Source organism: Ochotona princeps, chromosome 13 (assembly GCF_030435755.1).
Source record: "Ochotona princeps isolate mOchPri1 chromosome 13, mOchPri1.hap1, whole genome shotgun sequence".
NCBI lineage: Eukaryota > Metazoa > Chordata > Mammalia > Lagomorpha > Ochotonidae > Ochotona > Ochotona princeps.
In genome coordinates, this window is record NC_080844.1 from 45,641,707 (window position 1) to 45,663,819 (window position 22,113).

General features: G+C 41.1%; 1 long non-coding RNA gene and 1 pseudogene across 1 annotated transcript in view; both read left to right on the forward strand.

Moving 5' to 3' along the window:
* The first annotated feature begins 958 nt into the window (after nt 1-958).
* Nucleotides 959-22,113, forward strand: part of LOC131481801 (uncharacterized) — a 42,207-nt gene continuing 21,052 nt past the window's right edge. The window contains exon 1 of the long non-coding RNA XR_009246570.1: nt 959-1,003. This is a non-coding gene — a long non-coding RNA (uncharacterized LOC131481801). The remainder of the gene's footprint in view (nt 1,004-22,113) is intronic.
* Nucleotides 7,592-8,397, forward strand: LOC118759446 (chromobox protein homolog 3-like; annotated as a pseudogene).

Genomic DNA, 22,113 nt, shown 5'->3' on the forward strand with positions numbered 1-22,113 from the left:
AGGGAATGAGATAGGAATCTATTAGTCAACCATGTTTTGATCTCAGGCTCGACCCTATCCTGTTTTCCCTACTCGTTCTGACTCTTCCAAAACATTGTCTCTGTCTCTGGTCAGGTGGTCAGGCAGCCTCCATGCATGTGTTCAGAGCAGTGACAACCTGCTGTCCAGGCAGCTCCTCCTGAAGACGATGCTCAGAAGCCATGATACCTTGTTTGTCTTCAGCAAGCAGAGCTGCTCTGCTTTCCTGTGCCTCTGGAGGCTCTGTACCTCCTCCCTCTGCCCCTCAGATGGCTCCAAATAAGTCTGGCAAACCCTTTTGAAACATCCCTGGATCCAAGAGGCTCTTTCTTATGACACATGGCCAAACCAAATGCTCACATTGTGCCAATGAGCCTGCTATAGAGCCAAGAAGCATCTGTTGCCAGTTTCCTGTTTCCGCGTCAGGGCAGAGAGCATGCTCAGTGCTGCCTTATTTGCTCAACCTGATGGTCCAAGCTGAACAGGGTCTCAGCTGACAGTGCAAAGTTTGCAGGAGGAAGACACCCAGTCCTCACTAGGAAGTGCAAAAAGCAAGGCCAAATTCCCAAGTGCCTTACTCTGAAAGGAGATCCTGATCCAGGAACAGAGCCTTGCACAGCTATGGCTGGGATGTTACAAAGGATACCATGGACTTCGTGAAATTCAGTCCCTATTCAGCTAACTAACCAGCATTCCCCACCAACCAAAGACAGACAACAGTATAGAACAATCCGGAAAATACACAGCCTTAGTGTTTTGACATCCATGGACTCCTGTCTTAGTCCTTTAGTCTTCAATGCAGAAACCTGGCTGTGTTCTGCTAAGATTGGAAGTGTACCACACCACATGCTGTGTCCACAGTTGAGTCCCATGATGGGAGGAGGAGGGCCTTTCTTCCTAGGTTATTTTAATAGTGGCCACAAGGAACAGCTTGGATAATATCCTGGTCTTTTGAGATGTTCATCTCAGGAGAAGAGAACACAATGTAACGTCTCTATTATTTGCTGACCTGTACCTACCTCCTGGGAAGAGTCAGAAGGGTGGTTTAATTCTCCAGGTCATCAGATATTACAATATTATAGTTATATCAGAAAGTTCACAAATGTAGAGTATTAAGAATAAAGTATGCATGGATATCAATTTTGCACCAAAATAAAGTTATCTCTTATTTTCATTTTCCTTGAACTTTCTGAAGTATCCTCGTATTTTTAGATAAGAAAATCAACATTCTCTTCTAATTATGTTCAATGGATTAGCCCCATGCCAAGCTAATCAGCGACCTCAAGCTTGCAGCCTGTGGATACATAGATCTGGGTGTGTGTGCTAATGAAGGAACACCATTGTCAAGACTCTAAAGTTCAATTTAAGTACACATTAAAGTGACTCTGAACTGACCAAGAGTTTGAATTTCTTACTATCCTATTCTGTGGATGAGCTCAGAACTATTTGAGTGCCTTACATCCTTTTAAAATGTGTTGGAAATGAACTCGCCCTTACTCCCTCAGTAGGGACCTTTGCGCCCACCTGTCAGTCTATAGACATATCAGGTAGGAAAAAGGTCTGGAATGGAAAATGATTGTACAGCTATTCACAGGATTCTCTTCTGGAAGTCCTGTGAAAATTCAGAGTTCTTCTCTTAAATGGTCACACTTGGTAGATGGTGGAAGTAATCTGAATGCTTTTTTTTTCTTACATATTAAAAGATGGTTTTAGCATTTAAAAAAGAAAGTTTTTTCCTTAGCTTGATAGTATCCTGAGTGTGTTCAGCAATTCTGGGTCAGATGGGTCAGCAGGGAAAAGATGCAAGCAAGGTGATGGCTGAATCTAGATCTCTCTTACTGTTGTGCCACTGACTTCACATTGGCCCTGAGCAAGTACTTAACCATAATGTGCCTCAGCTTTCATACTGTTAAAATGGGCATAAATAATTCTGGCTCGCCTCAAAGAGTAGTTCTGACGCTTTGTGGCATGACTAATGCTTTTATAAAGCACTGTGGGATCTTTCAGAAGAGGAATTCTCAAGTCTTGGAAATTTTTATAGTAGCTTTGTCCACCATGAACTTGACAGGTTCATATATCCCATCATTAGTTTATGAGGTTCTTTACAGAGACTGCATGACTCCACTGGATAAATGGTAGCTAACTAGTCAGAAAGACATGTCCTCAGTGCTGTGAACACAAGTGCAGAACACCTCTTCCTTCCCTGGGTGGATTTTCCCTTCTTCACATGGGACAGGAGTTATCTGTGACATAAGAATAATTTTGCAATAGCTTCTATTCCTGTCAACTTTGAAGCTAGTTGCACTGATCTGACAATGTGTTGGCTCATAATAAAAGGAAAATGAATCTTATTGTACCATGTCTAGGAGTTGTATGGCTGTGATTCAGTCTTGTGGGATCTGCATCTTGGACCCATTGCCCTGTATATGTCCCATGCCTTTTATGGCAAAAAACAAACAAACAAACAAAAACAACAACAATAAAAAAAAAACCACAAGTGAATAGTTGACTCAGATTCAGAAACCTGTCCTGCCCTGCTATTTGTAGGGGTAAATTTAAGTTAAATTCCAGGCAACAGCAAACCAGCATTTGCTGGCATTAAATCAAACACTAACACCTGTTGCTACGTAAGCCTTGAGACAGCCAGGTTGTTCACATTTCATGTGATTCCATGGACCCAAGGCATAGAATCTGGGGGAGGAATTCAAAGCAGAAGCTTTGTCTGGGAAAGCCATTCCTGACCCTGTCTGAGATGACCTACTCTCAAGCGGTCAAGTTGGCTCCCTGACCATCTCAAGGCAACACACAGGAAGAAAGGAAAAAAAGAAGGGGTCTCCTGTGTATTTTAGCTTTTCTGATTTGCACAGTCCTAGTGTGGAAAAGAGGATGGTCAAATTTTCCAGATGGAAGAAGCTCCATAACCCAGCAAGTGCCACCTGACCAATTCCAAGGCGCCCCAGTTCCCCCCAGAACCAGCTCTGCCAGTGTACTTCCCTCTGATCAACCACTGACCTCCCCATGGACAAGAAGCCTGGTATTGTCAGATTGGTACTCTTAGAATAGTTCTGAGGATGCAAAGTCAAAACTTATAAGGAGGCTTTGACCTCAGTGGCTTACGTTAACGGTGACGCACATTCTTCATCAGTGAAATGTCTGGCTTGCTTCTTTTAAAATGACTGAGGCCAGAATATTCATCAGATGCTCTCTAAATGCAATGTTTCCTGCAAGTCCCTCTGTTGCCCATGAGCTGGCCTCCAGTGTGGAGGCTGGGCCTCCCTGGACTCTGCTTCTTTCTGCTTCTCTCCTGTTCCACACCTGGCTCTCCTCCCTCTGACTTGACACACCTCCAGGCTTCCTTCAGGGGGTCTACATTTTGTATATTTTTATTTTATCATGAGATATTTAAAAAGTTTTTTCTACCTGCAAAAGTTCCAAAAGAGGAAAGAGAAGAGATGTTAGAGTCAGAAAGAGCAGATCAATGTGGTCAGCTGAATTTAAAACCGAGCAGGGAACAAATGGTGAGCTGCCATTTAAACACATGTACAAAACACACTCTTAGGGGCAAAGTCCTGAATTTTGTTTTTGAAAAGTTTTGTATGTGAAGGGATGAAAGATTACCATTCCCCATCCCCCCCAGGAAAGAAAATAGCACAGAGTTAGGCTGTTAGTTGGGACATCCACATACCATATTGGAGTGCTTGGATTAAAGTCCTGGTTTCACTCCAAATTCCAACTTACTGCTAGCATGCACTTAGTAGGCAGCAGGTGGTACCTCAGTTAGTTGGGTCCTGGTTACTTATGTGGCACAACTGGACTGGCTCCCAGCTATCGTGGACATTATGAACCTGCAAATGGGACTTGGGGGGCTAGGGAAGAGTTCTCTCTTGCTCTGTCTTCCAAAATAATTACATAAATTTTAATGTATATGCACACACACACACACACAAAGAGAAAGCCACACAAAAGTTAAAAAATACTTTAACATACTTAGAGAAAACCATAGAAATTAAAACCCTAATGTCTAGTGGTCACTTGTTCCCTTCTTCCCTAAGACAGGAACTAGGCAAGTCGCTAAAAATACCAGCAAAGGAAAAGAATCTAGATTGGAAAGCAAGAAGCAATAGTATTCTTATTGGCAGCTGTATAACTTTCTATATAGAAAACTCTTAAAAATCTACATAAACACAGGCACACAATTATTAGAGTTAATAAATGACTTCAGTAAGGTTTTAAGACATGATAGCAACATACAGAAATAAAAATTCTGGCCCAGTTTTGACCATTACAACCATTTGGGGAGTAAATCAGTGAAGAGCAAATGTCTCTTTCCTCCCCTCTGTGTAACTCTACCTTTCAAATAAATAATTTTAAAAGGGAAGGGGGGAGGTATATGTGACAAAGTGGTTTCGCATAATAATTCTCTACCTGCAGTGCTGGCATCCCATATTGGCATCAGTTCATGTCCCAGTTGCTCCACTTCCAATCTAACTTTTTGCTGATGGTCTGGCAAAGCAGCAAAGGTGGTTCAAGTCCTTTCACCTCTGCACCCATGTGTGAGGGATCTTGAATAAGTTCTTGGCTCTTAGTTTTGAATCAGCTCAGATTTGGCCACCACAGCCATTTGGGGAATGAACCAGTGAATGGAAGACCTCTTTCTATCTTTTTGTAAATCTGTCTCTCAAATAAAAACAAATAAATATCAAAAAAAATATTAACGATGGGAGAGGGAAATAAAGAGGAAAAAAGGGGAGGGACAAAACCCTATCCCTACAAAAACTGTATCACAGAAAATAAAAAATATATTTGAATAATAATTTATAAGACAGTTTGGTTTTTTTTAAAGGTAGTTAGGGACCCAGTGTGATAGCCTAGTGGCTAAATTCCCTTGCCTTGCACGTGCTGTGATCCCATATGTGTGCCGGGTCATGTTCCAGCAGTCACGCTTTCCATTCAGCTCCCTGCTTGTGGCCTGGGAAAGCAGTATAGAATGGCCCAAAGTCTTGAGATCCTGTAACTGCATGGGAGACCTGGAAGAAACTCCTGGCTATGGATCAGCTAAGCTCTAGCTATTGAAATCACTCAGGGAGTGAACCAGCAGATGGAAGATCTCCCTCTCTGTCTCTCCTCCTCTCTGCATATCTGCCTTTCCAATTAAAAAAAAAAAAAAAACTTTGAAAAAAAAAAGATAGTAGGGTCATGGCATAGCAGGTTAATCATTAGCTTAAAATGCAAGGATCCCATATGGGCACCCATTCTGGTCCAAGCTGCTCCACTTCCAATCCTGCTCCCTACTTATGACCTGAGAAAGTAGTGCAGGATGGCCCAAAGTCTTGGGAATATGTATCTATACGTCCCAAGGATGAAAGTTCTCTCTGTAAATCTAGCTTACAAATAAAAATAAATGAATTATTTTTAAAAGATAGCAATACTACTTATATTGATTTTCTGACTTAACTGAATTATGAAAATCAATGATATTCTTACTCTTTTGCTTTTATTTTTGTTTATTCATTTTCTTGCTTTTTTAAGATTTATTTTTTATTTATTTGAAAGGTCAAGTTACAGAGAGAGCAAAAGACACACAGTGAGAGACTGGGTTGGAAGCAAAGAAGGTGGGTCTTGAACTGGAGTCCATATGGAATACCAGAGTAATAAGCAGTAGTTTAACAAGCCATATCAGAATCCATGCCCCAGCCCAACTCTTTCTAAAAAGAAGTATCAAAAAGATGATCCTTAAACTTACATGGAAATTAAAAGACCCAGAATAGCCGAAGCAAACTTAAAATAAATAAATAAATAAATCTCTCAGAGGACTTAATTTTCTGTAATTTCAAAATTATTTCAAAGGGTCAGTAACCAAGACAGTGTGATATTGACATATATTCAATGGAATGAAATTTAAAGTATAGAATCAACTCATACATCTAGGGTGAATTCATTTTTCACAAGGGTGTCTAGATAAATTAGTGTGGAAAGAACAGTTTAATTGACAGATGTTACTGGAACAATACGTTACCTACATGTAAAAGATGTAAAAGAATGTTATCTCCCTGCCTCATTTCTTCTAAAAATATTAACTCAAAGTGGGTTATCTAAACCTAGAAAACTCTTAGGAGGAATCGTAGGTATGAATCTTCACCAACTTGGATTGAGCAATGAGTTGTTAGATATGTCAAGAAAAGCATAAGCAACATTTTTTTAAATTAGAGAAATCAAACTTCATCAAACTTAAAGATTTTGTGACTCAAAAATAATATAGTTTCAAGAAAAGCCTACACTACGAAAGCAACTATTATTTACAAATTATATGCATGATAAGGAATTTATACCCAGACTATACTTTTTTAAAAAAAGATTTATTTATTTTTATTGGAAAGGCAGATCAGATTTACAAATGGCCACAATGGCTGGACCTGAGCAGATCCAAAGACAGGAGCCAGGAGCTTCTTCTGGGTCTCAAGGCTTTGGGCCATTCTCTACTGCTTTCCTAGGACATAAGTAGGGCGCTGGATAGGAAGTAGATCAGCCAGGACATGAACCAGCACCCATGTGGAATCCCAGCACTTACAAGGTGAGGATTTAGCCATTGAAGCATCACATCAGGCACTATAAAAGAACTCTTAAAGCTCAACAATAGCAACCTAATGCCCCACCTGAAGTGCTAGCATCTCATATGGACATCAGTTTGAACTCTGGCTGCTCTACTTCCAATCTAACCTCCTGCTATGATCTGAGAAAGCATCAGAGGACGGCTCAGATACTTGGAGTCCTGCGTCCACATGGGAGATTCAGAAGAAGCTCCTGGCTTCTGTATTAAAATCAGCTCAGTTCTGACCACTGTAGCCATTTGAGAAATTAACCAGCTGATGGAAGACCTTCTCTCTCTGTAAAATTTGCCTTTCAAGTAAAAATAAATCTTTTTTTAAAATAGACAAATTATTTCAGTAGGCATTTCTCCAAAGAAGATAGAGAAATGGTCAGCAAATACAATGTTCAACACTGTTACCCATCAATGAATACAAAGCAGAACCCTAATGAGATACTATTTCATTACCCACTAAGATGTGTTAAGAACACGTGTTTCTGGGGATATGGAGAGATAGGAATCTGCACTCAATGTTAATTGGAAAAACAAATGGTACAGAGACAGTTTGGGAGAGCCTCAAACAGGAAAAATGTGGAGATTCTATGTAGTCTAGAACTGGAAACATCTGTCTACACAAAAAACGAGCACATGAATGTTCATAGCTAAATTCCATAATTAGCCAAAAGGCAGAAATGTAACTGCAAATTTCCACAAACAAATTAATCAACACAATATGGTCATCCAGTTAAGAAATGGGCATAAGATCTAAACGGAAATGTCTGAAAAGAAGAAACTCAAATGGCTACATTTTTATATATAAACATATTTTAAATGCTCAATATCATTTACTGTGTTAGTTAACTTTCCATTACAACTAAATATCAGATATGAGCTATTTAAGAAGGAGGGATTCAGTGACCATCCTTACCCCATCCTTCCCACTCCACCCCATGGGGACCTAGAAGCGTTAAGCTACACATGTAATAAATGGCCTCCAATAAAACTATATTGCAAAAAATGGGAAAGAAACAGAATGGAAAGAGAAAGTGTTGGACCGACACATGATCAATGGGAAGGTGGAGTATACTTCCAGAAGTGGAAGGGATTTACAATACTTGGGAACGTGAAGAAAATTTAGATTGTCCAGAGTTAACTGAAGACTGTCTTAATTTTCAAACACCTGATAAAGAAAAAGATGGTACAAAAAGAAAATCTTTATCTGACAGTGAATCTGATGACAGCAAACCAAAGAAGAAAAGAGATGCTGCTGACAAACCAACAGGCTTTGCCAAAGGTCTTGATCCTGAACGAATAATTGGTGCCACAGACAGCAATGCAGAATTGATGTTTGTCATGAAATGGGAAAATTCACATGAGGCTGACTTGGTGCTGGCAAAAGAAGCAAATATGAAACGTCCTCAGACTGTGACTGCTTTTTTTTTTTAATTGGAAAAGTAGATGTACAGAATGAGAAAGATAGAGAGAACTGTCCACTGATTCACTCCCCAAGTTGCCGCAATGGCCAGAGCTGAGCTGAGCTGATTCGAAGCCGGGAGTCAGGAGTTTCTTCCAGGTCTCCCATGTAGGTTCAGGGTCCCAAGGTTTGGGACTGTTCTTGACTGCTTTTCCATGCCACAGCAGGGAGCTAGATAGGAAGTGGAGCACCCAGGACACAGCCCATATGGGATCCTGGCACATGCAAGGCAAAGGATAGACTACTGCATCAAGCCCTGCAATTGCTTTTTGTGAAGAGACTGACTTGGCATTCTTGTTTGGAAGATGAATCTCAGTAACTGTTTGCATTGTTTATAAATATAGATAGATAGATAGATAGATAAAATATATACATGTGTGTATATATATAATCTAGATCTTGTTTTTTTGGTTTATTAATGTGAAGAAATAACTACATATATGTATGTCTGATTCTAATTCTATGTTTGTTTGAAAATAGTATTGGGGGAGTTGCGAATGTTCTTTTTTCTTTGTTTGTTCGTTTTGCATCAATAGCACTGGTTACTTCTAACAAATAAAAGCTTTCTGTAGTTGTTTCCTTTATCAGTGAACAGTTGCTGCATTGCAGAACATCTTTCCTGAACACTGTTCCCAATGTCAGAACTTGATTCTTAGCTCATGCTCAAGCCATTCAGTTGTTGTGTGCATATATATATAAACATATTTTTAAAACTAGTTTTCTTTATTTTTAAATTTCATCAAAAGAAAAACCATGGAAAGACTTTGTTGCTGAATTGTCATTCTAAGCAACCTAAGATATAAATCCTTTGGAGCTAAACTGGAAAAGCTGTTGTGATGCCATAGCTGTTTAAATTAAATAATGCTTGTAAGTCATGTGGACAGGTTAAATAATTAAGAAGCTATATCAGAATCTGTATCTGAATCTATAGTCATAAATGCAATGGCTTATAAAATCTTTATTGATACAATTAGTCTCCCCACTTGGGGAGAAAAGTAGACCCCTGCTGCCCTGTAAAAAACTAAGTAAGACCAATTAATATTGGACAATTTCTTCTAATGACCTATTACTTTGAGAAAGTCAAAACCCACGTGCTGTTAATTATTGACTAAAATGGAATAATTCATGGAATTTCTAAGACTTGGCTTAGAGACATTGCCAATTTAGGATCTCCTGTCACAGTGGGTAATAGGGCTATTGGAATCTAAATCATTGACCTGCATGTTTTGTATTTGTCACATCTCATTTCTTACATGGAGGAGGCTCAGTCTGTGATATCTAGGTTACTGGTTCAGCAGATGCCAGGAAAAAAAGTAACTCCATAGTAATCTGAATGTTATCCAACTATATATTGCTTACATTGTTGTAAACACTGGTGAACAGTGGTCAATAATTTTATATTCATTTAAAAGAAAGAAGAAGGATTATTTCCATTTATAGTTTTGGAGCTTCACAGTCTAAGATCAAGTAGCCTTGTATGTCTGGCATCCAGTAAGAGTGATGAATGGTAGAACATGTGTAGAGGAGGTCTTACATGGCATGTCAACAGTAAGACAGAATGGCTGGTCCAATCCAAGCTTATACCCTCAACCTTCTCACAATAAGTTATGTTCCAAGGGTACACTCTCAATGACCAATAGACCTTTCACTAGACTCAACTCTAAATACTGTAATTAGATCAAATCTCCATTCTGTTAATGCTATCAACCTATAACTTTGGAATGTACTGTCTGCATGAGTTGGGAAGCCAATTCATATTCAAATTATAGCATTAGCTATCATGAAAATGCAAATGAGTTATTATCTCACTCCAGTTACAATGGCTATACTCAAAAAGAAAAAAAAAGTAGTGAGGTGGAACAAAAGGAACCCTTACAACTTGGTTGGAGGGCAAAACAGTACAGTTATTACAGATAACAGTTTAGAGGTTCCTCAAAACATAAAACCAGATCCTCTGTATGACCTAGCTATCCTATTTCTGGGTATATATGGGAAGAAGATGAAACTAGCATATCAGAGAGATAATTGCACTTCCATGTTCCCTGCAGCATTATTAACCATAGCCAAGACAAAACCTAACCTAGATGTCTACCAATTGATGAATGGCTACAGAATGAGTGGCATATAGACACAATGGAATATTATTCATCTATAAAGATGTCAGATTAAATTCTGACATCTGCAGCAAAAGACATGGAAATAGAGGTCATAGTGTTGCATGAAATAGGCCAGACATGGAAAGACAAATACCACATGTTCTCTTTCATATCTGAAAATTAAAAAAAAGTGGTTGATCTGAACTTAGAAGAGTGAATACCAGAGGAAGTTAAGGGAGTTGAAGACAGGTTAAGACAAAAGATACCTAAACACAAATAGAAGTGATATTATTCAAAAGTCCAGTGGGGCCACTATAGTTTACATCAATGTATTATACACTATATAAGCAACTAGACCACAGGAATTGGTAGAGTACAAAGACAAGGTAAGGAGATGTCAAATGCTGATAGTGAATGGCTTATGATGTATAAATATATTAAAATAATATATTTTATAACATAAAATGTCCACATGTTATTTGTTTATTAAAAACTATAAATTAAGTAATATGGGGTATTCATGTATTTATCCAGAAAAAAGCATAAAGCACTGATTGATATATAACATGGATGTACCATGAAATCATTTTAGGGCACAGTAGTCAGACACAAAAGATCAATGATCATGGACTTTATTCCTTTGTGTTTGGAAACATGAGCAGATCAGCAGGATAGGGAAAACAATGCAGAGTGATTGCTAATGAATACCAGTTTTGTAGACAGCAATGAAAATGTTCTAAAATTTTACTGTAATAATACCAAAAACTGATTAATCCTATACTTGAAACAGATTTTACGGTATATGAACATGGTGCAATAAAAAGTTGTGTGAGAAAAATTTTCTGTATCTTAATGGCTTTTATCATTAGTTGTAGCTGAGATTCAAAGCCAAATGCTTTAAGGACACACTGACTGATTAAATTATTTAATTAAGGGGAACGTTTCTTAACAATTATGCATGATATGGACTCAAGTTCCATAGTTGAAGAGGACAAAGATCAGCCATAGGAGAAAAGGTTGCAGCTATAATCTGCAGTCCAAGGTTAGAATTTTGCTATGCTATACCTCAGTGCTTGGAAAGAAGCAGATACCAAGTTCTACATTAGTTACAGGAATTTAGGATACTGAATACACAGAAATTATACTACCTTTTAGGCAGGAAATCCAAGCCCCGGGTCCACTAGACATGTGGATGCCATGGCAACAAAAAAAAAACAAGAGTTACCACAGTCAGGCACTGTGCCACCTTTCTATTACTGAGGTACTTGAGTTCTCTCAGGGAGAAAGCTGTTAGGGAGTGAGCCTGTGCTGTGATTTGGCTCCTAACAGAAGGGATGGTCTTAACAGGTGATTCTTCTGGGTGTGTAGTAGACAACATACTAGTTATGCCTACAATTTTATACACTCAGTGATACTCAGTAACACTCGGAGGCAAAGCTTGGTGGTGTGGCCACTTCTTGAGTAATAATGCCAAAGAGATTAGTTTATGCACAAACTGCAGATCCTTTTACATTCTGGAAGACCTGGTTTATGCTAGCTGGTACACATTTCAATGCTCACCTGATTTAAGCTCTAAATTAAACATAAGTACATACCTGACATTTCCTCTTGATTTTCCCAATCCATACTGTACTCACCCATATAGACTGAGGTCATCAAGGTCACTGAAAAACCTCTATGCCCCCTAATTGTTAGGAGCACTGCATAGAAAGACAGAAAGGTCTCATATCTTCTTGTGAATCCTGTCTGTGCAACTCTTTGTGAAATGTCACACGGAGTGGGAGCCCTATTCTCTGTCCTGCAACTTCCATTGTCTGCCATGATCAAAATGCTGATTCTCCTAAATCGACTTTGGGGAAATGCCAGGGTGCTTAATCCCAGGCTCAAAAGAGCAAGTTTGAGAGAGAGAGAAAGAGAGAGAGGGAGCACTGAAATTCTATACTAGGCTTTCTGGAGGCAAAAGCCAAACCCATCAGGGGAACCAAATCAGCCGCACCCACAAGAGTCCTGCCAGACCTGCCACACACCCAGGCCACCAAGGGCTCACAAACACTCACTGTGCTCTGTGGAGGCTGACTCACACGGCTTCTCTGCCCAGGTCAGGGCCTTCTCAGAGTGGCTAAAAGGGCCTCTCCCTCAGACTATTTCCCACAGAGAGAAGGGAGCAGCTGGGGCCAGGCAAGGCTTTAGAAACCTTGGTGAACAAAGAGAGGAAATGAGTTACAAGGAAAGAGAACATAAAGGCCATAGAGGGCCCAGAATGAACCATGGCTCAACTGTCATGCCTTAGAAAATTCTGGAAGCAGAGAATCATCTTTTAGTGGGTTTATTGCTTCATACACAAACATATACTACATTTAGATTCCTTAGCATTCATGACATTCACTATATTGTGCAGTCATTATTTCATCCAATATATGGTCATCATCTGAAGAGAATTCACTTAACCTAATCAACAGGGATTCCTTATCTTTCCCTTACTACTTGTCACTGGACAGGACCATCTTCTTTCCATTGCCATGAATGTACCTAGTCGGGATATTTCTTAGGACTACACTCAAAGGGGCAACCTTCCTGGCTGCACTGTGTTTTCTTAGAATAAAGCTGCTGTGCTGTGGCAGGAACCAGCGCTGCCACTGAGGCTACACTGTGCTCTGATCTCATTGCTGGCTTCTCAGTTCAGACACCCATGACCATCTGAGTTGTCCCCATCTTGTTGCTGCTGTCATCACCTGCATACAAACACTGGGGGACCTGTGCAACTCACTGGGGCATCTCCTAGACAGGAGGGACTGACATACAGGGCTGGTGGGTGTTACTGCTGTCTGGAGACACCAGCTGCTGTCCACAGGGGCTCATAACACACCAGCTCACCCCATGCTCTTCCTGTGGACACAGCCGTCCTCTCTCCTCCCTACTTCCCAGAACATCAGTCCCCAGACTGCCCTTGCCCTGGGGGAGAGGGTGGCCAGCCAGAGTGGCATCTCTGCTGGAAAGACTCTCCCCACGCCAAAGTGTCCACTCTTGCTTGTGCCACCCTGGGGCACTGGGCACTGCAGCAGGCCAGGTCATGTGCCCCCTAACCATGGCCACTTGGGCATAGCCACTAAGCCACCCATCTGACCACAACACCATGCCACCAGGCACCTCCAGCACCTCTGTCCTCATGCACACCACATTAAACTCCCAAACAGGCACAGCCCAACACACAACCTAAGCGGCTCCAAGGAGAAGCTGCCAGCCCGCATCAATCCTGCCCCTGGCGGTGCACATGCCAAGCTCGGCTCCAGTTCAACAACACTGACACACATCCTTCCCTCCTCTCGCTCAGCCCCTTCTGCTGAGCTCGGGCAGACCTGGCTGGGCCTGGCTGGGCCTGGCTGGTGGCCAACAGGCACCAGAGCATGGCTGCGCGCCCCGCCCTCCCACCGGGGTTACTGCCGGTCAGCGACCCGGCCCCGTGCGCTATTGACATTCACAGCGCCCAACAGCGCCTGACCCGGCCGAGCCAATCCGCAGGCGCCGAGTGTGTCTGATTCTGTCTGCTCCAATCAGGAGGCGCGATCTCCCAGCCTCTCCTGCTCCTGTGAACCACAGGGTCTGGTGGCCTTTTTCTTTTCAAGGCTCTGCCTCAGGGCTCTGCTCCCTGAGGCCTCAGTGTTCCCGCCCGCTGGAATGGGGAAATGAGGGTGCCCTTGTGGGCGCGTCTCTTGCCTGGTAATGGAGGAGGTTCCTTCTCCGCAGCTGGTAGCGTTGGGTCGGAGTGCGGCATTTATTTTGCTCTGGATGATGCGGGGAGGTTACAATTTCAAGCCACAAGAGTAAAATGATCTGGTCCGGCTTCCAGAAAGGCTGCCGTGGTGGGAATACGGATGAGCAGAGAAGGATACAGGAGGGCTGGGCATCGGTTCTCCTGTTACCCGCAGACTCTGGTTTTGGCTCCTGGGCCTCACCTAGGGAAATGGGAAAGAGCTGAGAGGCTCTTTCAGAGGCACCCAGAGGCCTCAGTGACCAGATTTGTGACATGGGGAGGGCAGCAGGCAAAAGTGCTGTTGGGGTTTGTAGCTTGAAGGACTGGAGGGGTGGCACTCGCACTGCTGAAACAGCAGCAGAAAGTGTTGTAGAGGTGTGGGATCTGAGTAGGGAGCAGGACATTGAGGTGAAATGACTACATGAGGTGTCGGGAATATGCATCTGTTGTCTGCAAGACACCGTGAGCTCCAAGGAGTTCAGAGAGAAATTTCTCAACTCAAGAAGTTATAGAGTAGGAAGATTCAATGTCGTGCTTTGGGAAGGGGTAACACTCAACAGGTAGAAAATGGTCACACAAGGAAATGTGCTGACAAATGTCTAAAGGATGTGAGGGAAAAGAGGTAAATCATTGTAATGGAAGTGAAAAAAATAATCCTGGGAAGAGAAATCACAATATGTAAATGACAAAGAAAGAAAACTATATATGTATTTACCTACACATTCTTACACACCTAGGTTTTTTTTTTTTTTTAAGGAATGAATGGAAGGTACATACTTTGTGCAAACCATGGACTTCAAATTTTTTTTTCATCAAAATTTCCATCTTTTCCTTTCATCTTTCTAGTGACATTTGAAAAGATCTTCATATATCGTACTCAAAATACCAAATTCTGAAACACTGATTTGATGCAATTCAACTCTTCAGAGCTTAAAATAATCATACAAATTGATATTCATTACTATCAAAAGATATACATATCTTTAGGGACACAGATTTTAAAAAGCTGTATACAATCAGTTTAAAGTTGCATCTATGATAAAAATATATTTAAAAGGAGAAACAAGACAACTAGTAGCTCCAGGTAATAAATAAATACACAAATAAATAAACAAAATTACATCTATGCCTACAAATGATCATGAGGGCAGTTCTTTGTCTTGATTGATGTGATGGCCACACAGCTGTGTACAAGGGTCAACTTCTCTCAGGTTGTGGTTCCTTTAGTAAAAGGAGGAGGAACTGCAAAGGCTCTCTAATTTGTGAGGCTGTGCTGGGGCCTCAGGGCAGAGGAGGGCACAGTGCCTGGGACAGAACAAGGGCTCCCTCAGTGAAGAAGGGAAGGCTGACCCAGGAACACTGCTTGGAGGCAGGAGTGGGTGCAATGCCTGGGAGAACGAGTGAAGAACACACATGAAGCCACAGACAAATCAAAATGGAATGTACTGGGGAAAAAATGTACTCTAGAGGAAATCAAAATCACTAAAGAGTTTCTTTTTACAGAAGAAAAAATTATTGCTGTAAACTTCAACTCTTCAAACTTCCATGTCATGGAGTGGGAAGTACACCTGAAGCACTTTCGCTTCAAAGAATTATGATTGATTTGAGAAAAAGCGTTAAAATGCTTACCTTAGTTGTGAGCTGAATTAACTACATTTTCTCTGTCACGTGAAAAACAATAACTGATGGAAAACTATGGTTTGTTAGACTTGGGTATGTACAAGACATTTTCTGCAACTTTGTTAACCTAAGGTTGTTACTTCAAGGAAACACTTGCAAAATTGTTCCAAGGATATGAGGTGAGCAATCAAGAAAAAAATCAAAATTTTGGAAACTCTTTCTGTGGTACTGAGTTGGTCAGTTTTCCATTGGTGATATAAAGCATATTTTAAAAACAGTAGTTCTCCATCCTCCTCTGTATGTCCATTTCTGCTCCCTGGAGGCAAACACCTTCCACTTTTTGTAGCTGACTCACATCTCTCTCTCTGTATCCCTAAATGGCATGCTGGCATGCCTACTTATTAATTTCGTTTCTCTAAATACATACTTGTTTCTTCCCACAGTGGAAAGTGAGAAGTTCCTCTTCTTCCTCATTCACACAGGCTTGCTTCACTTTCTGTGTACTACCAACTAGTTGTGTCATAATCTTGATTGTATTAACAGTCACTATAATGCCAGGACTAAGTAAATATTGTTCACGCAAGCCATGATTTCTCTCTTGCACAACTTCTTGTTTGTTCTGGATCCAATAACGGTTGTTCATTTTCTGTATACTTATTAATTCAGTTCAATCTCCCCACCAGTGGTCACCATCTCTTTCTTCATTTGGTCCCAATGGGTAGTCTACCAATTTCATTTTCCTGAAGAAATTTTCGCCTGTACCCTTACCTGCTCCTACCTGGACTGATGGTTTATAAATCTGTTTTGTAGCTCTTGTCCTAGGGATTCATTTTCATATTCTCTCTCTCAGATTATAGGAGCCAGCATTGTGGCATTGTCGCACACCACGTTAAGCTTTTGGCTGTAAAATTTGCATCCTACGTGGGCCCAAATTCAAGTCCTGACCTGTACTTCTGATCCAGCTCCAAGCTAATGGCTTGGGAAAGCAGTAGAGGAAGGGCTTGGGCCCGTGCACCCATGCAGGAGACTGAGTAGCTTTGGACTGGTCATTGCAATTATGTGAGGAGTGAACCAGCAGACAGAATATTTCTTTCTTTCTTTCTTTCTTTCTTTCTTTCTTTCTTTCTTTCTTTCTTTCTTTCTTTCTTTCTTTCTTTCTTTCTTTCTCTCTCTCTCTCTCTCTCTCTCTCTCTTTCTCTCTCTCTCTCTCTTTCTCTCTCTGTAACTCAACCTTTCAAATAAAAATAATAAATAAATATGCTATTTAAAAGGCAGAGTATGGAGAGGGGTATAGAAAGAGATCCTCCATTTGCTGGTTCACTTCCCAAATGACCCCAATGGCCAGGACTAGGACAGGCTACAGCCAGGAACTTTATCTGGTTCTCCCATGTGGGTGTAGGGGCACCCAAGTACTTGGGCCAATTTCCATAGCTTTCCCAGGCACATTAGCAGGAAACGGAATTGTAAGTGGAGCAGCCAGGACTTGAAACAACACTCATAAAGATCACCAGTATCACAGGTAATGATGGCTTAATATGCTAGGCCATTACACCAGCCTCTGGGGATTCTCTTTGTCATCATTTTAGAAGTCTTCATTTCTTTCCTCCTTTAATGGATTCTCCATTTTGGGGTGCTTTGTGTTCTGTTCCTCTTTGTTGATTTCCATATTCTTAGAAAATACAGTTCTGTTTTAGTCTCATGAGGAAAAAAAAAAGTATTTCTATGATATTCTCAATTTCCCAAAATTTGGTAATGATGTACCCTGATATATTTCCATCCATTCTCAAGGACATTTCACAGACCCTTTCAATTTAGAAAAGCTGGTTCTCTTGTTCTGGTAAGTTTTTATTTATTCATTGATTTTTATCCCTCCTTTTCTGTCAATTTCTTGTTCTTGTTCTTGTTCTCTCATCTCCAGAACCGATCTTTTAATTTAAAAGACAACAAGTCTTTTCTTATTTTTGGTTTCTAAAATATTTTCTCAGCTGCATCTTACAGAACCTCTATTGATTTAAAAAAAGAAAACAATTGAAAGCCAGAGAGAAAGAGTGAGTAAATAAGATCACTCCTATCCTTGATCTCACTGTCTAAATGCCTGCAACAGCCTCCATGGAGCCAAATATGAGCTTGGGGGAACTCATTTTGGAGTTCCCCATGGGTGGCAGGGACCCAAGTATTTGAGCCATCACCACTGTCCCTCAGATCATGCACTAACAGGATATTGCAATCAGGAGCCAGAGGTAAGTGCTGGACCTGCACATCCTAATATGACATGTGGGTATCTTCAAGGGTTTTTTTTTTTAAAGATTTATTTATTTATTATTGCAAAGACAGATATACAGAGGGGAGGAAAGACAGAAAGGAAGAGCTTCCATTCGATGTTTCACTTCCCAAGTGACCGCAACGGTCAGAACTACGCCAATCTGAACCCGGGAACCAGGAATCTCTTCTGGGTCTCCCACGCAGGTGCAGGGTCCCAAAGCTTTGAGCTGTCCTCGACTTTCCCAGGCCACAAGCAGGGAGCTGGATGGAAAGCGGAGCTGCCAGGATTAGAACCAGCGCCCACATGGGATCCTGGTGCGTTCAAGGCGAGGACTTAAGCCGTTAGACCACCATGCCAGGCCCTATCTTCAAGTTTTAAGACAAACTTCCACCCTATAGGGAGTTATTTTGTTTTTACTTATTTATTTTTTAAATTTTATGATATAGTTTCATAGCCTCTGGGATTTCCTTCTCTGCCAAGTCCCTTCCCCCTACTGATTTCCCCTCCTATAGGGAATTTTTAAGACTGGCTATCAAACTGATTTTCTGAAATTTGGGTAAAATATTTCTTTTATTTTTCCCCAACAAATACAGTATTTTCTATTATTTCTTTCAGAATACTACCAAATTATTTGGGAAATACTTTCCTTCTCATTATGCAGTATTTTGTCCTTAAGAGGATCTGTTCTAGAATTGGGTGAGCTGTTTCCACAAATAACTGATGACACTTAATTCTGATAATAAATAATGGAGAGGGACCAGGAAGGAAACTGGAAGCTCTGAGCATGTGTAGGACATGCTGAATGTGAGCTGACCTCCTTCTCTCTTCCTGACCGGATTTCTCCTTTGAGTAACTCTGGTACCAATAGCAATAATTTTCCCTTATGGCACAGTGTGTGAAGAAACTCCTTCTAACATAGTTCAGGCTTGGTTGCCAGCATTTTAGAAGCTGAAACAGGATAAGGGACTGAGAAGTCTAATATTCAATATATATTATATTTCTTCGCTGTGAGCACGGCACTGTGAGTGCTTTGGAAATGCGAAGATAATTCACATGCAGCCTTGTCCTGAAGCAACATCTAGGAAGACAGTTAGATACTGCAAGGAGACAAAAAGCAAGAATTTCTTCCCTTCCGTAGTTACTGGCATTTTCAATGAACCCAGATTCTTACAGATCCTACAGGACAGCCTGAATTAACTTCCACTATTTTGGAGTCTTCACTGACAGAGAAAAGTGCTTTGATGAAGTGGGATTAAATGCATGGACTCTGGAGCCAGACTTCCTCTGCTGAACATATTCTGAACCAAGTTATTTCAGTTCTCATTGCCTAAGTTTCTTAATCTATAAAACGGAGATGTGAATACTACACATCTTACAGATTTGTTATGAGGATTAGATGAAATAAAACATTTATAAACTGCTAGAACAATTCCAGGCACACATTAATTACTTCATCAAGTATTGAGCATTGTTCAGCTTTTTTTTTTTTGTAGAATTTATGTTCTTTGCTTTAGACTGTGTTGCTGCAAATATATTTGTCTTGGAAATGTTTATTAGATGATATTAAGTTAATCAAAGGAAGCATCATGAAGAAATATAGAAAAGTTTAAGAGTTGGAAATAAGGTTTCTCAAAATAAGGACAAAACTAGACAAAGCAAGTGATGAGCCAATTTTACAAGAACAAACAAAATAAAAAATATCAAGAAATGACCAAAAACCCAAGATCAGTTAATCTGTTAAAAAGATTTATTTAGGGCCCGGCGGCGTGGCCTAGCGGCTAAAGTCCTCGCCTTGAAAGCCCCGGGATCCCATATGGGCACCGGTTCTAATCCCGACAGCTCCACTTCCCATCCAGCTCCCTGCCTGTGGCCTGGGAAAGCAGTTGAGGACGGCCCAATGAATTGGGACCCTGCACCCGCGTGGGAGACCCGGAAGAGGTTCCAGGTTCCCGGCATCGGATTGGCGCGCTCCGGCCCGTTGCGGCTCACTTGGGGAGTGAAACATCGGATGGAAGATCTTCCTTTCTGTCTCTCCTCCTCTGTGTATATCTGACTTTGTAATAAAAATAAAATCTTTAAAAATAAAAAAAAAGATTTATTTATTAGAAAGGCAACACTATGGGGGTGGGGGAAGGGACAGAACGCGAAATCTTCCATTTGCTGGTTCAGTATTCAAATAACTGCAGCGACCTGAGCTGAACCAGGCCAAAGCCAAGAGCCTGGAAGTCTAACAGGGTTTCTGATATGGAAACCTTGCCATCTTCTCATTTTCCAGGAACATTAGCAGAGATATGGATCAGAAGCAGAGTGACTGAAACTGAAACTGGCACTCTGTGAGTATGCTAGTGTCAGAAGCAGGGGTCACAAACAGCAGTTTAACTTGCTATGCCATAAATGCTGGCCTCTGAGATCACTGATTTTTTTTATTTCTAAATATTTATTTATTTATTTGAAAGGCAGAATTTCAGAGAAAAAGGGAAAGAGAACCATCCATCTTCTGATTCACTCCCCAAATGGCTGCAACAGCTGAAGCTGTGCCAAGCCAAAGCCAGGAGCTTTCCCCGTGGTTTCCACATGGGTGCAGGGGCCCAAAAGCTTCATCAGGGTCTCCAGATGGATACAAGGGTTCAGTCACTTGGCTCAACCTCAGCTGCTTTCTCTGGGCACATTAGCAAGAGGGTTGGGTTAGAAATGGAGCACTTTGGACCCGAGTGGGCACCCATATGCAACATTGTAGTCATAGGTGACACCTTAATTGGCTTTGCTACAAAGCTGGACCCTAACTGGCTCTACCCTAATGTGAAGCTGACTGTGATCCACGACCACCTCCACCTGCTCAAGAGCAGCCACAGCGCTCTGCCAAACACAGACTCTGGAAGTAGCACTGGAAGCACAAGTAGCTGGATCTTACCATCACATGGTAGACTGGGATTGAATTCCCATTTCCCAGATCTGGCCCAGACCCAGCCCTAGCTGTCATTAGCATTTAGGGAGTGATTCAGAGAATTTTCTCTCTCTCTCTGTTCTTTCTCTATCTCTCCTTCAAAAAAAAAAAATATACATATATATATATATATACTGATTACATTTATTTTGTTCCTTCATGTTTGAGTTTGGTGTCCATCCTTCCCAGATACATAACACAGATTTTTCCCCTAAACAACACATTACATTATTTTACAATTTATTCACATTTGTATAAAAGGTAGAAGAATTTCTTCTGTAGCCTTGGAGTTTTTCTTCTACCATATAATATTCATCATATTGATATCTATATAGTTAGTCTATTGTCCTGCTGACTGACATTGGAGTTTATTTGCAACTATTTTTAAAAACTTCATTATCATTTTCCTTAAAAGGCAGAGAGACAGAGGACAGATCTTCCATCTACTTGTTTGCTTTCCAAATGTCCACAACAGCTGGCATTAGGCCTGCCCAATTCAGGTGCCAGGAACTCAATCCAGGTTTCCTTGGAGAAGTGTCAGGAATCCAAGTACTTGAGACATGACCTGCTCCCTCTCAGGAAGCCAGTGTCAGGTCCTGTATGTTGTGCTTTTCTGATAGCAGATACTCAAAAGTCTCTAACTGCAGATATTTGGATATGCACATCTTATCTCTTTACTAAGTCATGAACACATTAATGGGTAGTGTTGATCTCTTGTGCATTTTTGTATCTCTGTATGCTTTAGAGTACTGCTGACACCCAGACTATATTCGTCCAGCAAAAGTGTGTTGAATAAAGAGTTTACAAGAAAGGAATGGAGGTCTTGCAAACATATAAAGTAATACTGATGTGGATTGTTACTTGCTGTTGCTAACATGCAAGAAGCCTTTAAAAACAACTCTAGTTAAAGTCATCTACTTATCCTGCTTCGTTGAAGCAAAAAGCTTACGTTATATTACAGTTTTTAAAAATCCAGGGCCCGGTGCAATAGTGTAGTGGTTAAAGTTCTCGCCTTGCACGTGCCGGGATCCCATATGGTCGCCAGTTCTAATCCCGGTGGCCCTGCTTCCCATCCAGCTCCCTGCTTGTGGCCTGGGAAAGCAGCTGAGGACAGCCCAAAGCCTTGGGACTCTGCACCCGCATGGGAGACCCGGAAGAGCTCCTGGCTCCTGGCTTCAGATTGGCTCAGCTCCAACCATTGCGATCACTTGGGGAATGAACCATCGGATGGAAGATCTTCCTCTCTATCTCTCCTCTTCCCTGTATATCGGCCTTTCCAATAAAAATAAATACATCTTTTAAAAAATCCAGCCAACCAAGAGGGTTTGCTCTGGTATTTTCTTTTCTGTTTCTTTAGAAAA